Here is a 19,944-nt window from a genome sequence, read left to right as displayed (position 1 = left end):
AAAACTCTCAGGATTCACTCTCATAACCACTTTCCGGTTTGTCACACAGCAGGACGGTCTTCATGCTGTAGTTCACAGCCCTGGCACTCGTTGTCCTTATAACGGGAAGTTTGCACCTTCAACCCCCACTCTCCACTTGCCCCTCCCTTCACCCCACTTCATTCAATATCTTAAACGTATTCTTCTATTTTCTTCGTGCTTACAGTGCTATTGCTGAGAAATTTGATCCAACTCTGATTAATTTTTTGTATATGATCTGTTCTCTCGAGGCCGTTGAAATTATCTCCAATTCTCTTCAGTGTCACCGAGTGTGCATGGGTCTGGGGTTTTCCTTTATCTCCTGTTTGACATTTTTTCCTGTTTCGCTATTAACCTTTTTAATCAGTCTCTTATCCTTAATTTTATGAAGATTATTTTCATCATTTCTTTCATTACTTCCCCTTTTCCATTTTTCTTCTTTTGGGGTACCTATACCTAGTCTTTTATTGCTATTAGTCATATCCTTTAATTTCCTGTTTATTATTACCTGGCACTTTCTGGGAGAATTCCTTGATGTGCTGTTCAACATACTAATTTAATTTCTTTGTCAGATGTTATTTATCTGATGATTTACCCAATATATTGCAGCTTTTGTTTGAACATTTTTATCTTTTATGGCTTGTATTTCCTATGTTTTCTATTTTAAATGCAATTTTGAATTGTTTTATATCGTCAAGTTCTTCCCTTATACCCTATGGCACATTATCAATGATATAAAATGTCAGTCAATTTATTCCAATATTACTTCTTTACATAGCATAGTTTGTACAGTTGTATGTGCCTGTCGGTTAACATTGTGTGTGTGTGTGTGTGTGTGTGTGTGTGAGAGAGAGAGAGAGCGAGCATGAGATGAGAGAACAGGAGAGCAGAGGACAGGAGAGGAGAGGAGAAAAGAGGAGAGGAGAGGAGGGGGCGGGGTAGAGAGACAGATATTTCCTGCATTGGTAATGTAATGAGGTAGTCACCAGAGTTGAGTCCTGGCCTATAGCAGTCCCATCTACAGTTGTTAGAAGGGAGGGCATGATTCTCAGGTTAGAGGGGGAAATCATATCACATACACCAATGAACTCAAAGTCCTCTTGACCTCTGCCATTGGCTACTGCCCCAGAAGGACACTCTGCTGGTCAAGGTTGTATTTTCAAACCTTTAGGAGGAAATAGTATGTGCAAGAAGCATCCCCTCTGTCTATAATCCACCATCTCCGGATGCCCGTAGGAGGAAGTTATAGAGGGGTATTCCCTTCATCTTAATTATTTCTGTGCCTGTTTAGATCCATATTTTTAAAAAGTCTTTTCTTTGCTATAAAGTCTTCTCTTTATCCATATGTAATGTCAAACATAAAACCCCTTTACTCTGGTTAGTGTTACCCCTCTGAAGAAACTGACTTAGGTGAAAGCATTTATATCTATTAACAGTTACAGGAGTCACATCTCTCTTCAAAATAACTGCAAATTGCTCACATTAGTAATTTTATTTATATCATAAATCTTCTTATCAAGTTATTAGTAATCCTCTTAACATCTCTGGGTGAGGCCAGTGGGTCAATAGGATGCTATGACTACAAGTGACAGACGCCCAGAGCATTTGTGAATATCAGTGGAGAAATGGAGGTAATGAAATACTGAAGTACAATAAATCACGGAATTGCTGATGAACAAGCTTGTTTTGGCCACCGCCATTGCTATTCTCTGTGCTCTCAGGTGACTTTCCTTCTACCCCACGTGGACTCTCAGTCTTCCTTTAACCACTGAGCTGCTTTCTGTGCAAACAGGTTGGGTATGCCTGACCTGCTTCCTTGGAAAGTCAGTATTCTCCAGATCGTTTGCCTGTATCCAGGCAGTGTTTCAGTCTCCAGCAGAACTGGACTTAGAACTTGTATTATAGTTCCTTTGTTGGATTTGAACTACACCAAATAGAGCCTTTGTCTCCAAATAGCCACCTTCCCATTTGCCCAGGATTAAATGTATTCCACTGCCGCTGTTTGAGTGCTTTAGGTCTTGAGGGTTCTTGGAATTTTAAGGATAACAGGATATTGGGGTGCAAAAAATTTCTAATAGCCCTTATTTTACAAGTGAGAAAACTAAGACCCTGAAAAGTTAAGTAACTTTCTCAAGTTCTTACATTTCAACTCCAATACTTTTAGTTTTATAGATAAGGGGATGGAAACCCAGAGAGATGAAACAGCTTAAGTCCTATATCAAAATGTAAATATCCTTGGAATAAACTCTGAAATCAAGCAATAAAATCCACTGCCTGAAGTAAAATCCGTACCTGAAGTCAGAAATAAAATGCAATAGGAGTGTATTTTGTAAATATTAAAGTGATGCATTTTTATTTTTCCATTAAATCATGTTCACTAACAGCTTTAAATTTTCAAAGTTAAGCTTATGGTTTATTTCTCAAGGGAAGAAGAGCAAGAGGCCAATAGTCAGCTCTGCGATTCAAACCTAAATTTCGTAGTTGCTCTGCAACAGTTCAGCTGTGAGTGCCAGATGCCAAAAATAGAAAAGAATTCCCTAAGTTATTTCATTTCACTCTTTCATAACTAAGGAGACTTGCTTGGTGGGCCTAACCATACAACGAGGTGTAAGGGAGGTCCTGTCCATGTGATAAGAGGCAGGGGAGGGAGCCAGCCCCTTAGGGTCCTGGTGAATGTTCAAAATTGAGGCAGAGGAAGGAGAAAAGGATAGTCAAACACCAAGGCTGTGGTTTGCCCTCTCTCAACTCCAAATGTGTCTGGGACCGATATGTGGCAAATTGCATCATTTGACTGCATTACTTATCTCTCTCCATTCTAAATTCCTTTGCCATGTAACTTTGCAGGGCCCGCTCCTGTGGACAGGATGACCTGTCCTGCTACTTGAATTTGGACTTGCTTTGGCCAATAGATAAGGCAAAAATGGCAGTGAGGCAGTTCTGAGCCTAAACTTCCAGAAGAATTCCTGTCTCTGCTTGTCAGCTTGTGCCTCTGTCGTCGCCACGAGGACATGCCCAGGCCAGCCTGCCGAAGGATGAGAAACGCAGAGAGCATGATTGAGCTGCCTTGCACCTGTGAAAGCAGATCAGAGCAGAGAACACCCAGCTCACCCCCACACATGTGAGCGAGCCCCACCAAGATCAGCGAGCTGCCTAGCTGATCCCCAGCTAACTTCAGACGTGTGAGCAATCAACATAGAACTCTGCGTGCCTCTAGGATTTGTTAGTTATTTGTAATGCAGCTTTCTTCTAGTTTAGCAAAGCTAACTGGTAGGGGGGGGTTAAGACATTAAAGTAAGTATGACAAAGGTAGTGGCATGCGGCATGCTTCCCCAGGAATCATAGGGAGAGATTGCCAGCCAGGTGGCCATCCAACATGGTCCGAAGCATGGCAGCAGCTGGGTTCAGTGGTGTGGATAAGAATGATTCAGTCCTCCTGATTCCTTACTGCCTGCACGTGACGTGCAAAGACTAAGATGTGCCCAAGGGACATGGTAAGAAAAAGCAGAGGAGTTGAGAGGGGCCATGAACCAGAAGAGCCTTCAAGTCTGGTGTTTGAAAACCAGCAGGCACATCAGCAAGCCAGATGCATCCAGGGACACGTGGCGTTAGCTACACCAGTCTAGGGAGCCCAACACGTATCAGTGAAGAGTCTTTCAAAATACTTGGAACTTCCAGAGTCTTCACCTCAAAGCATCCGGAAGTGACATCAGATTGTGAATGGAAACGGCTGTTTACTTTCTCACCTGTGATTGCAGTTACCGGGCGTAGCCTTAACCCAGACAACTGACTGAACTTTTCCACGGTGCCCCCATGGGAGGTTGGGTCCTGGTGTGGACTCCCCTGCACTCGCCACCTCAGTCGCCCTTCCCGTTAAGATCCATGATAGAGAAAGACTTTTCCTTCCACGATTAGAAATAAGACAACAAACAAAACACTCCTAAAAGCGTACGTAAGGTCACACAGAGACATGAGAGGGAAACGGCGGCCAAAGGAAAAGGAGGCGCAGCAAACAAACTTCTAAGCAGCTCACGGTTTAGCCTCTCACACTTCGGTCACCTGTTCTGAGCTGCGTTCTGTGGAACTCGAGGGCTTCGTGAGAGGACACAAAGCAAAAAAATTAGCAACCAAAACTCCCGACAGCGAAATGCTGTGGAACGCAACCGCTGTAAGATGAAGGTGGCAATGTGTTCCTTAGAATTTGCATTGTAATGAATACCAGGTGTCTTTCTGTTAATTTTTTTAAATTAGTTTAACTTTAACCAGTTTATCTCACCCCAGAACTGTCTCTTTATGGCATGCCCATCAAAAGTCCACAGAGCCTGTCTTGGGAACTTTGCCCTGGATGGTTCCACATTGCGCTGAGAACCAGGCCTATCTGCTGCCTATTTTATTAGTAAACGTTCACTGTGTCCGCCTCTCTGGAAGGAAGGGGGTCGTTTGAAAAAATGAATTCTGTATCTTTTACTCAAGATCATCAGGTGAGTTTATCCAATATAATTCTCTTTTGGTCAACGAGAAAGGAAAGCAGGATTGTAAGAGCATGCTAAAATTTAAATGATTGTTCACTGCTTTTTAGAAACTGGTTTTTTCCTATGTCTGACCTTCTCGGCATTATAGTTATACCTCAGTACTCAGCAGCTTCAGAGCTCATCAAACCCTGTACTCATCGAATTTTGACGAGGAAGAAATGTCTCAGCACTTGGCACTTGCTCGGGACCCCTCACGCTTGCTAGAAATTGCTCGAATCATGATGCCGCCCTGCAAAATGCTTCATCGCCCGTTGTTTGTTCCCCGGAATGAATTAACAATGAGTACTGACGTGCCGTTGTATTTCCCCCATTCAAATTAATTCTGACTTGAAAAAAATTAATCAATCTAACAAACAAAATCATAGAATTGATGCCTTCCAGAATGGCCTTTCCCTGCACTTATATCAATTTTACCTGCATGCAATGCTTTATGGAGTGGCCATATAGAAAATCAGACAAACAAAGAGTTTGGGAACAGTGTAAATCTCTTATGGTGAGAAAGTGATCTTTCTGGGGGAGGAAAAGAGGAGAAGAAAGGAGGAGGGAGGGAAGGAGGAAGAGAAGAAAAAGAAGAAGAGGAGAAGGAGAAGAAGGAGGAGGAGGGGAAGAAAAAGAAACAAGAGGTATTTTTCTAGTTGAAACATTGACTTTTCTGTACCGAAAGAGCTCCCGCAGGAAAAGCTGCTGATTCCCTTCTTTAGTGAGGAGACTCCATGAAGACCACAGGCTATATCTGGTGTAATGTATGTGGGGGGGAATGGGGAAGAGATAGTTGGGAATATTAGTGAGGTTGTCACGTCAAGGTCATCAGTGTGACTTTTTCATTGTCTTGAGGGCTTTGCACATGGCAAATACTATGCCTAATTAGTTAGTTTTTATATCAACATAACTTTTGTTAAAGTTGTACTTATAAAGGAAAAGCTTCTCTTAAGCTCTTCATTTAACTAACAAATCTTGTTCCACTCTTTAAAACTAATAAGCAATGATCAACTATTTTCACATTTTCTTTGATGAATGTGTAATTAATTTAAACAGAACAGATTAAACTACTTTAAATAATTAATCCCTTTGACAAATTTAGTAAATCACATTTTCTAAAATATTTTAGACTGTATTTATAAATTTGTTTCATTTTGACAGCATTTTTAAAACTTCCTAACAACTCACAATTAAAACTGTAACAAGAAAACCCTACCTATACATTTAAAACTGTCTTGTAAATATGATAAAGTATAATTTTAAATAATGCATGTCCAGTTTTTGCAAATTTAGTCAAATTCTTAGATATTGTTTTAGTTTAAAAGTGCAATTCCAGAGTCTATTACACATTTAAATTTACATTCAGATTCTTCCACTTAAAGAACTCTATTAAACATTATAAATTCTTTAGATACCAAATATGTAAAACTGTCCTAATAGTTAAAAAGTTTATTCTAAATCCTGAACTCAAAGTATAAATGATGCTGGGCTCATGTATGTTATATTGCCTGTATTTAATGTAAAACTCTCTGTGGTTGATAAACTACACAATCATCAAGAAAATCATTATTTAGCATTTCAGAGAGGAGAGATCAACAATTAGTGATAATAATAGGATTACTTAAGGGTGAGAACTCAGGGACAAAACTCGAGCCACGTACACACCGAGTGATCATCTGAATGTCAACCTGACAGGCTCGGTCGTTCGCTCGAGCCCCTGTCTGATCCTGGGCTTCACATCACGCTCATGTCCAATGCTCCCACCTCACTCACATAGCCTCGACTCTGAATCCCCAGTGAAGCTTTATGTGACTTTCTTCAACTAATCCTATTACTGCTGTACTGAATTCTCCAATCTTTCAGCTTCGGAGACTGGGTGTGGCCACAGACTCACAGTTATACTGACGTGTTAAGCTCGTCTTTCTCTGTCCAGACATTCTCTTCCTATTCCATCCAGTCATCAGCATCCCTCACAACGTGGTTTGATATTTTGAATATGTACCACCTTATTGTCATGCAAATACAGAAGTTCAACTTCTTAAATATGTATCAGAAAGATGGCTCTATAAACCCTAATTTTATCATTTTTCAGCAATTATAATTTCTATTGTGATATATACATAACGTACCATTTTTATGTATTTATATTTTTAAAGGATTTTATGTATCTATTTTTAGAGAGAGGGGAAGGGAGGGAGAGACACTTCCACATGATGAGAAATGTGGATCGGATGCCTGTTGTACGTGCCCAACCAGGGGTGAACCCGCAGTCCAGGCACGCGCCCTGACTGGGACTTAAACCAGCAACCTTTCATTCACTTTACAGATCGCAGCCCAAGCAATTGGGCTGCACCAGTCAGGGCTTAACCATTCTTAAATATGCAATTCAATGCTTTAAGCCATTAACAATATTTTGCAGCTATCACCACTATTCAATTCCATAACTTTTTCATTAGCCTGAAGAGAAACTCCATACTCCTTAAATAATTATTCCCTATTTTTCCTCCTTGCAGCACCTGGTAACTTTCATTCTACTTCCTGTTTCTATCTATTCTAGGTACTTCTTGTAAGTGGAATCATACAATAGTTATCATTTTATGTCTAGTTTATTTCACTAAGTATAATGTCTCCAATGTTCACCCATGTTATAGCAGGTATCATAATTTAATTAGTGCTGAAGGCTGCATAATATTCCACTGTATGTATATACCACATTTTATTTATCCATTTGTCTCTTCATGGACACTTGGTTTGTTTCTACCTTTTGGCTATTGTGAGTAACACTGCCGTGAACGTTGGTGTGCAAGTATCTGTTTGAGCCCCCAGGTCCAATTCTTTGGGGTATACCCCCAGAAGCGGAATTGCGGGATTACATGGTAATTCCGTGTTTAAATTTTTGAGAAACTGCCATACTGTTCTCCACAGTGGTGGCACTATCTCACATTTCCACCAGCAATGCATACGAGTTCTAATGTTTCCACCTCTTTGCTAACATTTGTCATTTGTTTGTTTGTGTCACAAGTCCGTGACACAGTCTTTCCTGTAAGTCAGCCGGGCAACTGCTCGATGAGCGGCCTGCTGGGCAGCCCGGCACCAAGGAATAGACAAGAGTCACACACAGTGACTCTGCTGTTCACTCAGCTTTTATTGAATGCGGGTTCAACGTACATTAGTTTCCTCCTCACACTCTGACAATCTAAGAGAAATACAACACATGCACACAGCAATCAATGGCAGATAATGAACCCGAGTCCCAGAGTCTCAGTCTGCAGATTAGGGAGACAGCACGGTGGGCAAGGGAGTCGTCAGCATCTTACAAGGAGGGATCTCCAGAGCCAGGTGGGCAGCAGGGCAGGCAAAGTCTTCAGTCCAGCAGGGCTGAGCCTCCAGCGGCCGATGCCAAGAGAGATCAGCGTGGCGTGGAGCAGCACTCTGGGGTGTGGAGCTTGCCTTCTCAGCAGTGGTCTAGAGCCTGCCTCAGTTACACCTTGAAAGGGTGGGGTACTCCACCCTTCTGGGTCTTTTGATACATGTCTTGGCACCCCTGATGCCAAGTGTGGAATTTCCCCAGGATCCCAGCTATGGGTCGTCCCACTCTGCAGACATGACTATTCTCATCACATGTGCAGACATCTTAGGTGTGTCTCCTTGCCAGACGTGTCTGCTCTGACTTAGGTAGTTTCCCTCTTGAACCAAAGTGTCATGGCTCACTGGCAGCCATCTGGTTGGCACGAGGGACTCCAATATGTTTTATGTACTTAATGCTATCTTTATTGGACCAATGCCATTTTATTGGTCCTGCTCTCCACAGCTTGTTTTTCATAATAGCCCTGCTAATGGCATGTCATTGTGGTTTTAATACAACTTGCATTTTTGTCATGACTAGTAAAGAACATATTTTCATGTGCTTCAACAAGTATATTTTATGTGAAAGTGAGCATTGCATATGGAAAAGAGCATGATGTATAGAATCTATAATTTAGAAAGATTCATTTAGAATTCTAAGTCAAATAATTAGCACCTAGAATAATGTTTTCAACTGCTTTGAGTCCCAGTATCCTCATTTAGAAAGTGAGGGGAAAAAAATACTTGGTTTTCAGAGGTTCAGGTACACACAAATAATAGTATTAATAATATTGTAACATAAGAAAATAAATTCTTTCATTTCAGGGTGCTAGACAAATTGGTAAAATCCCAAATGAGATTCCAGTTTTTCTGATGGTGAAGAAACTTACTATTTCCCCAAGTCATTTAACATCACATTAAGGGAGAAGTAAAGAGAGGATAGTTCTTAAAATAATAAGACTATCCCTGGCTGGTGTGGCTCAGTGGATTGAGCAGTGGCCTATGAACCAAAGGGTCACTGGTTCGATTCCCAGTCAGGGCACATGCCTGGGTTGCAGGCCAGGTCCCCAGTAGGGGGAGCATGAGAGGCAACCACACACTGATGTTTCTCTCCCTCTCTTTCTCCCACCCTTCCCCTCTGTCTAAAAATAAATAAATAAAATCCTTTAAAATAATAATAATAATAATAAGACTAATGATCATATACTTGTACTTTAATGTATAAAAGATAAATGAAATATTTAATGTCTTTTTTATTAAATAAAACATACCCCACATTTTCCCCCTCTTTTCTACTCCCACACACTTCTGTATGATTAAAATTCTGAATCCAACAACAGAAGAAATTCTAGGTATCTTGCAATGGGGGCCTGGCCAAACTAATCAATCTTGAGCTCCTGGCAGCCCCCAGGGTGATGTTTTATTTGTTTAATGGAGAGGGGGAGTTCGGTCTGCTGGTGCTGTCGGGGCGTGGTGATAGATCTAACTGCCCTATCTAAATGAGAACCATTATTTTGAATAAATTCCTCTGTGGTGTCAGAGAAAATGCAGCTCAAGACCCTGTGATACAGACAAAGGAAAGGAAGGACCCACGACGGCCCACGCCGTTTCAGGCAGAGATCTGTCACAGGTGAAAGCTGGATTGATTAAGACACCCATCTTCTCACTTCGTGCCAACTTATATCACTTGTAGATAAGGAGAACAGCCTGAAAAGTCGCCAGCCTGCAGCCGTTAGTCGCCCATCACTGCTTTACCTGTGGTGTTTAAGAACTCCCCGTTTGCAGAAGCAAGTGGTGACTGACTATACAGAGACTCAAGTTATGTCTTGTAAAGCAATCAACTCTCAGAAACACAAAAATCCTGTACTCATAACATGATGGGTATATAAGACCTGCACTGAACTAGTTCCTGAATGGATTAAAAACTACTTTTCAGCTTTTATGGTTGGTGACCATCCCTAAATGTCTCAAGAAAAATGAGTGCGTTTTCATGGCTTAGGTTAATGCTTATGGTCATCGTCTCTTCTTGTGCTTCCCTAATGGAAGAGCACACAAGGTGGAAACAATCATTTTTTACAGAAATGACTCAGTCTTGGGCTGGAATCCTCGCATTACCACGTCGTATCTCTGGAAGACAGGGAGCAAGATGCATAATTTCAATGAGCTTCAATGCCCTCATCACTCAGATAATCCCAACGGGACTGCTGGTACACAGAAACGGGCTAATGTTGGTGAACGTACCTGGCACAGGCCCAGACTAGCAAGCAGGTCTACAAACTAAGTTTCTTTCAATACTTTTTTTTTCACTGTTGTACTTAGTATTAATTACCAACTTCCCACCTGTGTGTAACTCATCTCTCAAACTTTATGTGCAAGCTCCTCAAGGGCAGAAAAATTATATCTGCTTTTTCTTCTATAATAATATGTCATTGCACGTAGTAATCAATATGGTATGTCTTTTTATCTAATTATAAAAATAATATATGTTCATTTTACATGATTGATAAAGTACCTAGACTGGAAAAAAAATTAAAATTGTTCATAAAAACACCACCATTGAAAGAACCACTAATAATTCATTTGGGCATATTTCCTTCTAGTCTTTCCCCCATGTGTGTTTAAACATTAAGATCATTCAGTACTTAGAGATTTATGGCCTTTTTTTCATTTAATTTTATATAATGAACATTTCTCCTATCAATATTTTTCAAAACTATGAATTTTAAAAGTAGTCCATCAACTGAATGTTCGTACTTTGTTTTGCACATTTGTTTCCGAATTTCCACTATTAGACATAATAACTCATTGAACAATACTGCGCATAAATCTTCCTGCACAGTTCTCATTATTGCATTAAAAAAATTCCTGTGAATGGAATTAAAAGGTCAAAGAGAGTGTGTATTTTTAAGACTCACCCCTCTCTTCTCTTCAGTTAACATAACTCTGACTGTCACTACTTCGTAAGGGCTCCTGAGGTTCCAGTGTCACAGATACCATCGTTCCTCATGGACAGCCACCCTATCTCTGTAGTTACTGCCGCAGCCCGGTGCCTTGCACGTGGCAGTGGGAAAATACATATGAATAAAATTGAATTAGCTTGACTTACCTTAAGATATTGGTATTATCGACATTTTGGTAAATAAAAAAAGGACACTTGAAAAAATAAGACTTTTGTTCAAACATACGTATAAATGTAGACCATTGCTCATAATCAGAAAAAATGTAGAAATGGTTTAAGTGTCCATCAGTATGTATTTTCTTCAAGATTTCTCTTGATTCTTTTCTTTTTCCTCTCTATACCCCCCTCACCGTATTTCAAGTGAACTACCAAACTGAAAAATCTAGCCCAAATTCTAAGTATTTCCAAAATCTCAGCGACGTTTCCATTTAAATATGGAATGAATGCAGATACTACCAATATCTCAAACCCAGCCTCGTAAAAATCAAATGTGTCTGTTGAACCATGTGACATGGGCAATACTGACTGACTGCTTTTGCCTTTTCAAAACAAGAATTCCACATGGTTCAACCTAATACAATGTAACATCTTCCTTCCAAAGTGGCTGTCCGTGCATTTGAAATTTCATTCTTTAATTCTTTCATTTGCTATACATAATTAGGTGATAAGTTCTCTAGCCTTATTGCTTCTACTTTATACAGAATCGCTGTTTCTATGTGACCTCAATTTATACAATTTACAACTTTAGTTCAAGTCATCATATCCTCTTGAATTACTGGAAAATATCCTTATGGGTTTCAATGGCTCATTCAGTCAGCAAATTTTGTACCTACTATATTTTATGCCCTCAACTAAGAAATGAAGTGCAAATGTGAATAAACTATGAATAAATTCTCTCAAGGGATTCATGCTCTAGTTAACCCAGAATAATTACAAATCAGTACGGTGTTAATAATAACGATGCCAACACAACCCTGAGAGTATCTCAAGTCAAATACAGTGAAAGATGTACAATGTGTCCTCCATATGCAAAAGGGAATTTTAAAAATTGTCTTCATTCTTTAAAAAAATATATTTATTTACTTTTTACTGAGTCAGGCATCGTGGGGAGGCCTGGAGATGCAGTAGGGAACAAAACCTTCCCCTCGTGCATCTGATGGTGAGGAGAAGGCCATTAACAATGGGATCACATATGTAAACACACAGTTACAAGAAATGTTAAGTGTGCTGAAGGAAAAGTACTTTTCTATAAATGAGGGGGAACCCCAAAAATTTATTTATAAAACTTTGTGTTTTCACTCTCACATATTTAAACTTCAGTCACCTTCAAAGTACCTTCCATTGGATGCAGTACACCTATCAAGGCATTTTTCCCACTGCTCAAACAGTTTTTGAACTCATTGATTTTGATGCCTTTTAGTGCTTCTGCCGTTTTTTGCTTCCCCTCTTCCACATGGGCAAAACGTTTCCCTTTGAGGACTTTTCATTCGGGGAAACAAACAAACAAAGAAGTCACTGGTGGCAAGATTAGGTGAATAGGGAGGGTGGGGTATGGGGTTCATGCCATCTTTGGTCAAAAACTGCTGAACACTCAGCATGGTGTAAGCAGGTGTGCTCATAAATAACTCATCATGAAACAGGCAGATGTGTTGAAAGAGTCTTCAAAAATATTCACTGAAGCCGAGCACAGCCTCTCACAAGAACACCAGCTGGTCCACTGATACAGATGGGGAAGCCTGTACTACAAGGGGCCGGCCTTCCAGAAGATAATTCTGGCATTTTGGGGGGTTCCCCTTCATGTTACGGTAGGGTATAGAGAAGAGCAGAGTTGAGATTGGAGAGCACTGAAGGTGTCCTTGAGAAAGTGACAGTTAAGCCAAGACTTTAAGGGTAAGCAGAGTAGCCATGGGAAGAGAGCAGTTGACGCGTTCCCAGTAAAAGAAATAGCGCGAACAAACACGCTGTGTGGGAAAGAAGTTGGCATATTTATGGGGACAAAGGAGACATCGGATGATAATATGCACTAGCACTTTGTAAACCATAAAGCACTATGTACTGTTAATCCACAAGGATAACAATGATAGCCATATATTCACATGTCCTGTGAGTTGCATATTGATCTCATGAATAATATGTTACTTAATCCCCCGCATGACTCAAGAAGCATTAAGATGGGAATATGGCATTCTACTGTTTTTCTTCTGAGCTTCTGTAAAGGAAATTTAATCATCTCTGTTATGTAGATTTCCTGTTATGCTAGAGAAATGGAAGCAAAAATGACTATTCTTTCTCATTAAACATGTAAAATTACTCACTCAGATCTACTGACATAGCACAGAAATAATATTCGAATCTATCCCTGCTTCTCCACTTTCATCTAACTTACCCAACTGCGGGCTGACAATCTCACCCCTGGACCTCAGGAGCCCTTTCGCTCCCTTTCACTCCAAGCCACTGTCCAGCCCGTGCGGCCGTGACAGCTCCAGCTGTGAAACAAATTTGACTCCGTGCCACTCTTATTTCAAAGTCTACAGATTGAAGAGCACCACTGTGTTTGTAGGTGCTCTTGAGCATACAGCCCCTGGTGCATCATACATCAGAGAAGCCCTCAGGGGTTATTGTGGAGCAAAGGAGATGAGGAGGAAGATGCTGAGGCCCGAGACTTAGTATGGCTGAGGACGGGTGGACAGGGCAGAGGAGGCTAAGATAAAAGCTCAGGGGGTTTGTCTTCGGATGTGCAAATCTGGTCTTAGTGGGTAGTTATTTTCATAAAAATAAGCTGCATATTTAGTTCTTTACCTTTATCTCTCTTATAAGTGGCAAAACAACATCTTCTGTGGAACATCTGCTTAATGATATATAATCAAGAGGTACTTTCCTCATCATCAGATTTGAACATGTTACCTTTGTTAATAAAACAGTTTTTCTTTGCCTGTACTCATCTCAGGAACACAAAAGAGGAATCTCTGAACACATTCCTGGCTTCCTTAAACATCTTAATACCACTCAGGATTAATGAAACTAAATATTGCATCTATCAGCTTTACAAAGATCTAAGCATTTTAAACCAAACTTTATACCAAGAGCTACTGTATTTTTGGATTATAAAATGCACTTCCCCCCGAAATTTGGAAGGAAAATGGGGGTGCATCTTATAGTCCGGATGTGGCTTACCTGGCTCACAGGCTGCGGTGGGGGGGGCGGGTGGAGCAGGTTTCTTTGTCCTATTTTCCTCCTCTAAAACCTAGGTGCGTCTTATGGACCGGTGCATCTTATAGTCAGGCAAAAGCGGTAGCTGCCTTCAGGTTGAATTTTTTTCCAGAATCACATGGATTATCGCATGGATTTGGCTATGGTTGGGGACAGACACAAATAAATGCTCCCATTTCGGTGCATTTATTTGACTTCCCACAAGGAATCAGAGGAACCAAAGGGCCTAATTCCATATATTCTGTTCTTCCTTGTTCCTGAAAACGTGGCCTCAGAGCCACTCATACACTAGTTGGTATCTAATACACATACCGACATTCTTGTGAAAAGGCTTACTGAGGAGGCGAGGGGAATTGAAACAGAAAGAGTAGAACTTCTCAGCAGGACAAGAGAAATTTAGTCCCACTTCCACCAGTGAGTGGTAGGAAGGGTTTCCTAGGGAAAGACGAAACGGAGATCTGAAAGCCCTCAAGGTCATTGCCACTGCTGACTTAGACCCAGGGAATAGATGACGATAGAAGATTTTTTTAGATTAAAGCTCCGTACAGACCCTCCATTATCCTGTACATGGACCAGATTAACTTCTTTCATGTTTTGAACTTCTATTTACAATTCTCCTGCCAATAATGGAGATAGACATGCCATAAAATTCACACTCTCTGTCTAAAGCTTGGCCTTTAGGCAGTTATAGGCCTTATCAATGGACTGGAAGAAAGATGTTACTCTCTGCTTTTACAGCTTTGTCAAACAACGATAGACCAAATCATGTCTTTCAAAACTCTTGATAGCCTAAAATGAACAGTTAAAATAGTGTCTTGCTATTATGTATTTCATATCAATACCTTTCCTATCATTTTACCTCTCCTTACAAATCAAACTACATTTTGCCATAAACTGAACTGTAACCTGGGAACCCAGCTATGTACTGCAGGCTGATATATCACCATCTATCTGAAATCACAGCATGTCTGAACTCAGGGGTAATTTTGTTGATATATGAGACAGAAGAGAACACAGCTTGTTCTTTCGCTGCTATATTGACTTTGCTCGATGACAGTAGCAAGAACACAACATTTTTTATGTTTTAAACAGGCTGGTCTAGGTAAATGTGCACAAAACAGGGAAAATGTAGTAATTTTCTGGGCAACGTTGTTACTTTAATATACTTCCAGGAAGAGATTATAATTATGAAAATGGTTTTATTGTTTGATTCTTAGAGAATATATTTTAAATAATCGTCCATTTATTGCAGTATTACAAAATAAGTTAAGGTTAATATTTAAGTCATAAAAAAGTGACCAACAGCTATCCAAGAAAGTAAGCAGATGAAGCTTTGTAAGCAGGGTGAGGCTGAGGGACAGACATGGAGTATGCAGCATGTTTTGTGTTCGACAGGCGTTGCTCCGTCCAGTCTTCCCAGGAACCCTATGAAATAAGGGCAGCTGCTGTCCCACCTGTGCTCGCGTGCCCTGGCTGTGTCAGTGCACGCTGTCCAACAGCCGACCTGCAGCAAATGCATTTCTTCAATCTTTATCCCGGCTTTCTCTGGCTGTGGCCGCAGTGCTGGCCTGTGTTTTCGGCTAACGGGAGAGGCAGCCAGCAGTGAATTGATTTCCCTTGGAGCATCCTTCTTCCAAAGACTGACCAGAGTTGGTAAGTTGCCCCTCCCACCCTTGTGGGGTAACTGCACTGACTCCCCAATTTTCTCCAGCAGGATGCAGCTTCAAGGCTCACATATTAATGTCTCCAGAACGCACACTTTGCTGGCTCATGCCTGCTGTTGTTGTTTTTTCTACATTTCCAATACAGTACTTGCACTCAAATTCCTGTTTCAAAGTCAGCTTCTAGGAAAACTCAAAGTAAGACGTCCTCCTTTAACAGAAGGGGAAACTGAGGCTTAGAAAGTCAGAATGCAGGCCCAAGATATTGTCTTAACGTCCCAATGCTTAATTATTGGGTGTAAAATTTCCATTTGATAAAGTTAAAAAGTTCTTAACTTCCCCTTTAACAAGGCACTCATAAGAACTCACTAATAAAATTCTATCCTCTCAGACATCTCATTTCTGAATATAATTGGAAAACATCACTGGGAAACCAATATATTCAAAACAATCCAAGAACCACACTGATTTCAAAAATAAGCTTTAAAAAGCTGAACAAAGTACACTACATGAATCTGCAATGCTGGTAGTTCTGTACCTTTTTTCAAGAATTAAGGAAAACACAAGTCCTAATGCCTAACCAAGTCCTAACTGAGAAACAGAACAAGCCACGTGTAGCACCCAGCTCAGAGTAGGTTCTCAATAAATCTGCATCCATTTCTTTATCCTTCTCCCCCTCTAGTTTTGGTGGCTCCGTTGTAAGGGAAGTGGTTTCCCCTTACTCTGCATCAGAATCACAAGGAGAGATGCCTGAACTCTTCTTTATGAAACCTGGGTGCATTACATTTAGAAATGTCATTTTAAGAAGCTCCAGACGAAGATCGAAACTACGGGTGCACCGTGGTCACCACGCATGTGCCAGAGCAAGGGCTGCAGGACACTCGCTCCTCCAACCTGCCTAATCAATGCTGGTCTCAGGGGGGAAAGGGGTTGAAGAAAGCAGACACTGTTTAAGGCCAACCTACTCATTTCACACTTTCTTAAGAAATCAGCTCTTGAAAAATTCTCAGAAATTTTAATATGCTTGTCAGGAGTCTCTAGGACTCTTTGAATTTTCCCATAAAAGCTAAATATCCAGCTGTAATTTTGAGATATCATCTTCTCTCTACATGCAAGCACTTAAAAGGTGACTTTATAAGTGGATTTTATTCTATGTGGTGGAATAGCAGGATTTGAATTTATAGATTTTATGCTAAGAATGGTTTATTTCCTGCAAGCTGCTCTGGCATCAAGATAATTTTGTTTTCTTAAATTCCAAAATAATTTGTATGATTAAAGAATGTGGCATTTAACGAAAAGGAAGAATATTGTAGAATTAAATAAAATTCAAGGATTTGTAAACTGATTTCTAAGGCAGAAGAGAGTATTTCATGAATGATTTATTAAAAGCTCAGGAGTGGGTACAGCTCAGCTAAGGCTGCATGAGGAATCAAGTTGCAACTCCAGAGCTTGGATTAGAAGAGAACACTAGAAAGGTATGATGTGGTCCTCGAAGCATTTGTTTTTCTTGGTCCATGTACATGTATCAAGGTTAGTTATACAAGGCTTTTTACAGAGGGAATGACCAAACTACAGTTTATGTTTTTCTTTTAAAAAAATGTGAAAAAGTTTGATTGTGAGGGGGGAACAGGTAAACAGGGTGGTACCCGGAAGGAAACGCAGGATGAAGGAAGGTATTTTTATGATGATGTTAACAGTGTAATGGTGACCTAATCCCTGGCCACCACTGATCATTTAACCAGCTTAATAATTTTGTGTTTTCCAGAATGTTATATAGTTGGAATCACACAGTATGCAGTTTGTTTTCAGGTTGGCTTCTTTCACTTGCTAATATGCACTGAAGGGGGGCCCATGTCTTTTTATGGCTTGATAGCTTATTTCTCTTTAGTGAGAAATGATATTCTATTTGGATGTGTACCACAGTTTATTTAGCCACTCACCTACTGAAGAACATCTTGTTTTTCCAGGTTTTGGCAATTATCAATTATGAATAAAGCTTCTATAAGCATCCGTAAGCAGATTTTTGTGTGCTATTAAGTTTTCAGCTTCTTTGGGTCAATACCAAGGAGCATGGTTAATGGATCGTATGGTAAGAGTACGTTTTGTTTGTATAGGAAACCAACAAACTGCCTTCCAAGCTGGCTGTACCACTTTGCATTCCCACCAAGAACGAGTGAGAGCTGCTCTTGCTCCGCATCCTTGTCAGCATTCAGATCTAGGGCGTTCTAGTAAGTGTGCAGTGGTATCTTGTTTTCATTTGCATTTTCCTGATGACCTATTGTTGGGAACCACCCTGCCTGGTTTCAGAGACTGTAAACCCCCATGGCCGAGGCTGAGTGAAAGACCTTGGAACCATAAGCCACTAAGGAGACAAAGCTTATCTCCCTGGCAGCGGTGGCCACTGCCCCCTTTTACTTCACCCTGCTTGGCCCTGAGCCTGACCAGTTAGCCAATAACGGGTAAGATTCCTCAAGGGAGGGACGACCTAAGACAGGCATGGTCACGAAGAGGCCCTCGGGAAAGGACTTGGGGGGGCTATAGAAAAAGGGGGTGATGGACCCTTGCCCCTCGGCTTTGACATAGCCTGAGTCCTCATTCTGTCTGCAAGAAGTCTGCTAATCTCTTGGCTGCCTTACTTCCCCTGCCTGATTTAAGCCTGAAACAATGACAGAGGGCGGTGCAGCCCTGTGCTGGAAAGGGCGGATTCCCCGGACTATCAGGCCCAAGAAAGAATAGGTAAAATCCTGTGTAACCTGCTTTGCTAAAAATGCCCTCAGTTTCCTCATAAGGGTACAAGCATGAAATGAGTTTGTTTCCCAAAGTTTTGTAGCCCTTTAGCTAACTGACCCTGACTCAGAATAAGCCCTCAGAGCTCTTTGTATGTTGTCTATTGTTTGATCCTTACTGCCTGACGATGATTGATAAGCTTTACCTGTATTCCTGTGCAAATTAAACCCAATAAAAGCCCATTGAGGAAAAGGCTCTTGGCCCTTCTCCTTTGAGAGATCGGCCATCTTTCCTCCCCAAGCAGATCATGTCTTGATAGACTTATTTTCATCTGTGGCGGCCTGGGTGGGCCCTGTGGGCGGCGCCCCCCCCAACCTATGATGTAGAACATCTTTTCATTTGCTTATTTGCCATCTGTATACCTTTGGTGAGGTGTCTGTTAAGGGCTTTTGCTCATTACTTAATTGGGTTTTTCATTTTATTATTGTTGAGCTTTAACAGTTTTTGTATATTTTGATAGCATTCCTTAACAGGTAGGTCTTTTGCAAATATTTCCTTCTAATCTGTGGCTTGTCTCTCATTCCTAAGAAAAGTTTCTAATTTTAACAAATTTCAACTTATCCATTGTTTCTTTTCGTGGATTGTGCCTCCGATGTTGCGTCTATGCGGCCATTGCCAAACCCAAAGTAATCTAGATTTTCTCCTGTATTATCTTGTAGGAGTTTTGTAATTCTGCTTACAGAATTCTGCTTTTGTAATTCTACCTTAATTCCGTAATTTTATCTTTAGCTCTATGATGTAACTTCTGTGTCAAGATTCTTTTTTATTTATTTATTTTTTGGCCTGTGGATGTCTAGTTGTTTCAATACCATTTGTTAAAAAGAGTGTATTTATTTCATTGTATGATCTTTGCTCCTTTGTCAAAGATCAGTAAACTATATTCATGTGGGACTACTTCTGCCCAAGTGTTCTCACTCCTTTCAAAGTTACTTGCAGAATGCCAAATTCTAGACCAATGTAAGTTATAAAATGTAACTTGAAAATAAATTGTCATTTTAACAATAAATTAGATATCTACAATTTTGTGTAGTTTTTATTTCACCGTGACGGAAAAGCTTATTGTAAAAATGCTCTTGTGAAGCAGATATGCATTGCAGTATTGTAGAAAGAGTATCACTACAAATGTGGTCGAGAAAGCACTTTGAGTACACCAGCGTCACCACAAACACATAGGTAAAGCATCACGCTACGCCATCACGATGGCCGCGGTGTCACTAGGTGATAGGAAGCTCCGTTGTAATCTTATGGGACCACAATCATACGTGCAGTCCGACTTTGACAGAAACGTCATTTCGCAGTGCTAGCTGCAGTGCCTTAATAAAATCTGTTTTTACTGCTTTAAGTGCGATTAGCTCTGAAACGTCTTCAACATCACCCAAGAAAATAAGGTATAAAAGGGAAAGGTCCAAGAATAAACCCAGAGAGATGCCAACACATAGGGAGCAGTAAGCAAGGG

General features: G+C 40.6%; 1 long non-coding RNA gene across 1 annotated transcript; it reads left to right on the top strand.

Moving 5' to 3' along the window:
* The first annotated feature begins 4,341 nt into the window (after positions 1-4,341).
* On the top strand, positions 4,342-19,500 carry LOC139440265 (uncharacterized). Its single transcript, XR_011650347.1, has 3 exons — positions 4,342-4,496; positions 15,436-15,693; positions 16,384-19,500. It is a non-coding gene; the product is annotated as an uncharacterized lncRNA (long non-coding RNA).
* The last annotated feature ends 444 nt before the right edge of the window (positions 19,501-19,944 follow it).

The sequence above is a fragment of the Desmodus rotundus genome, chromosome 9 (genome assembly GCF_022682495.2).
Source record: "Desmodus rotundus isolate HL8 chromosome 9, HLdesRot8A.1, whole genome shotgun sequence".
Taxonomy (NCBI): Eukaryota; Metazoa; Chordata; class Mammalia; order Chiroptera; family Phyllostomidae; genus Desmodus; species Desmodus rotundus.
Note: the sequence above shows the minus strand (reverse complement) of the source record. Positions and strands in the feature narration are given on the sequence as shown.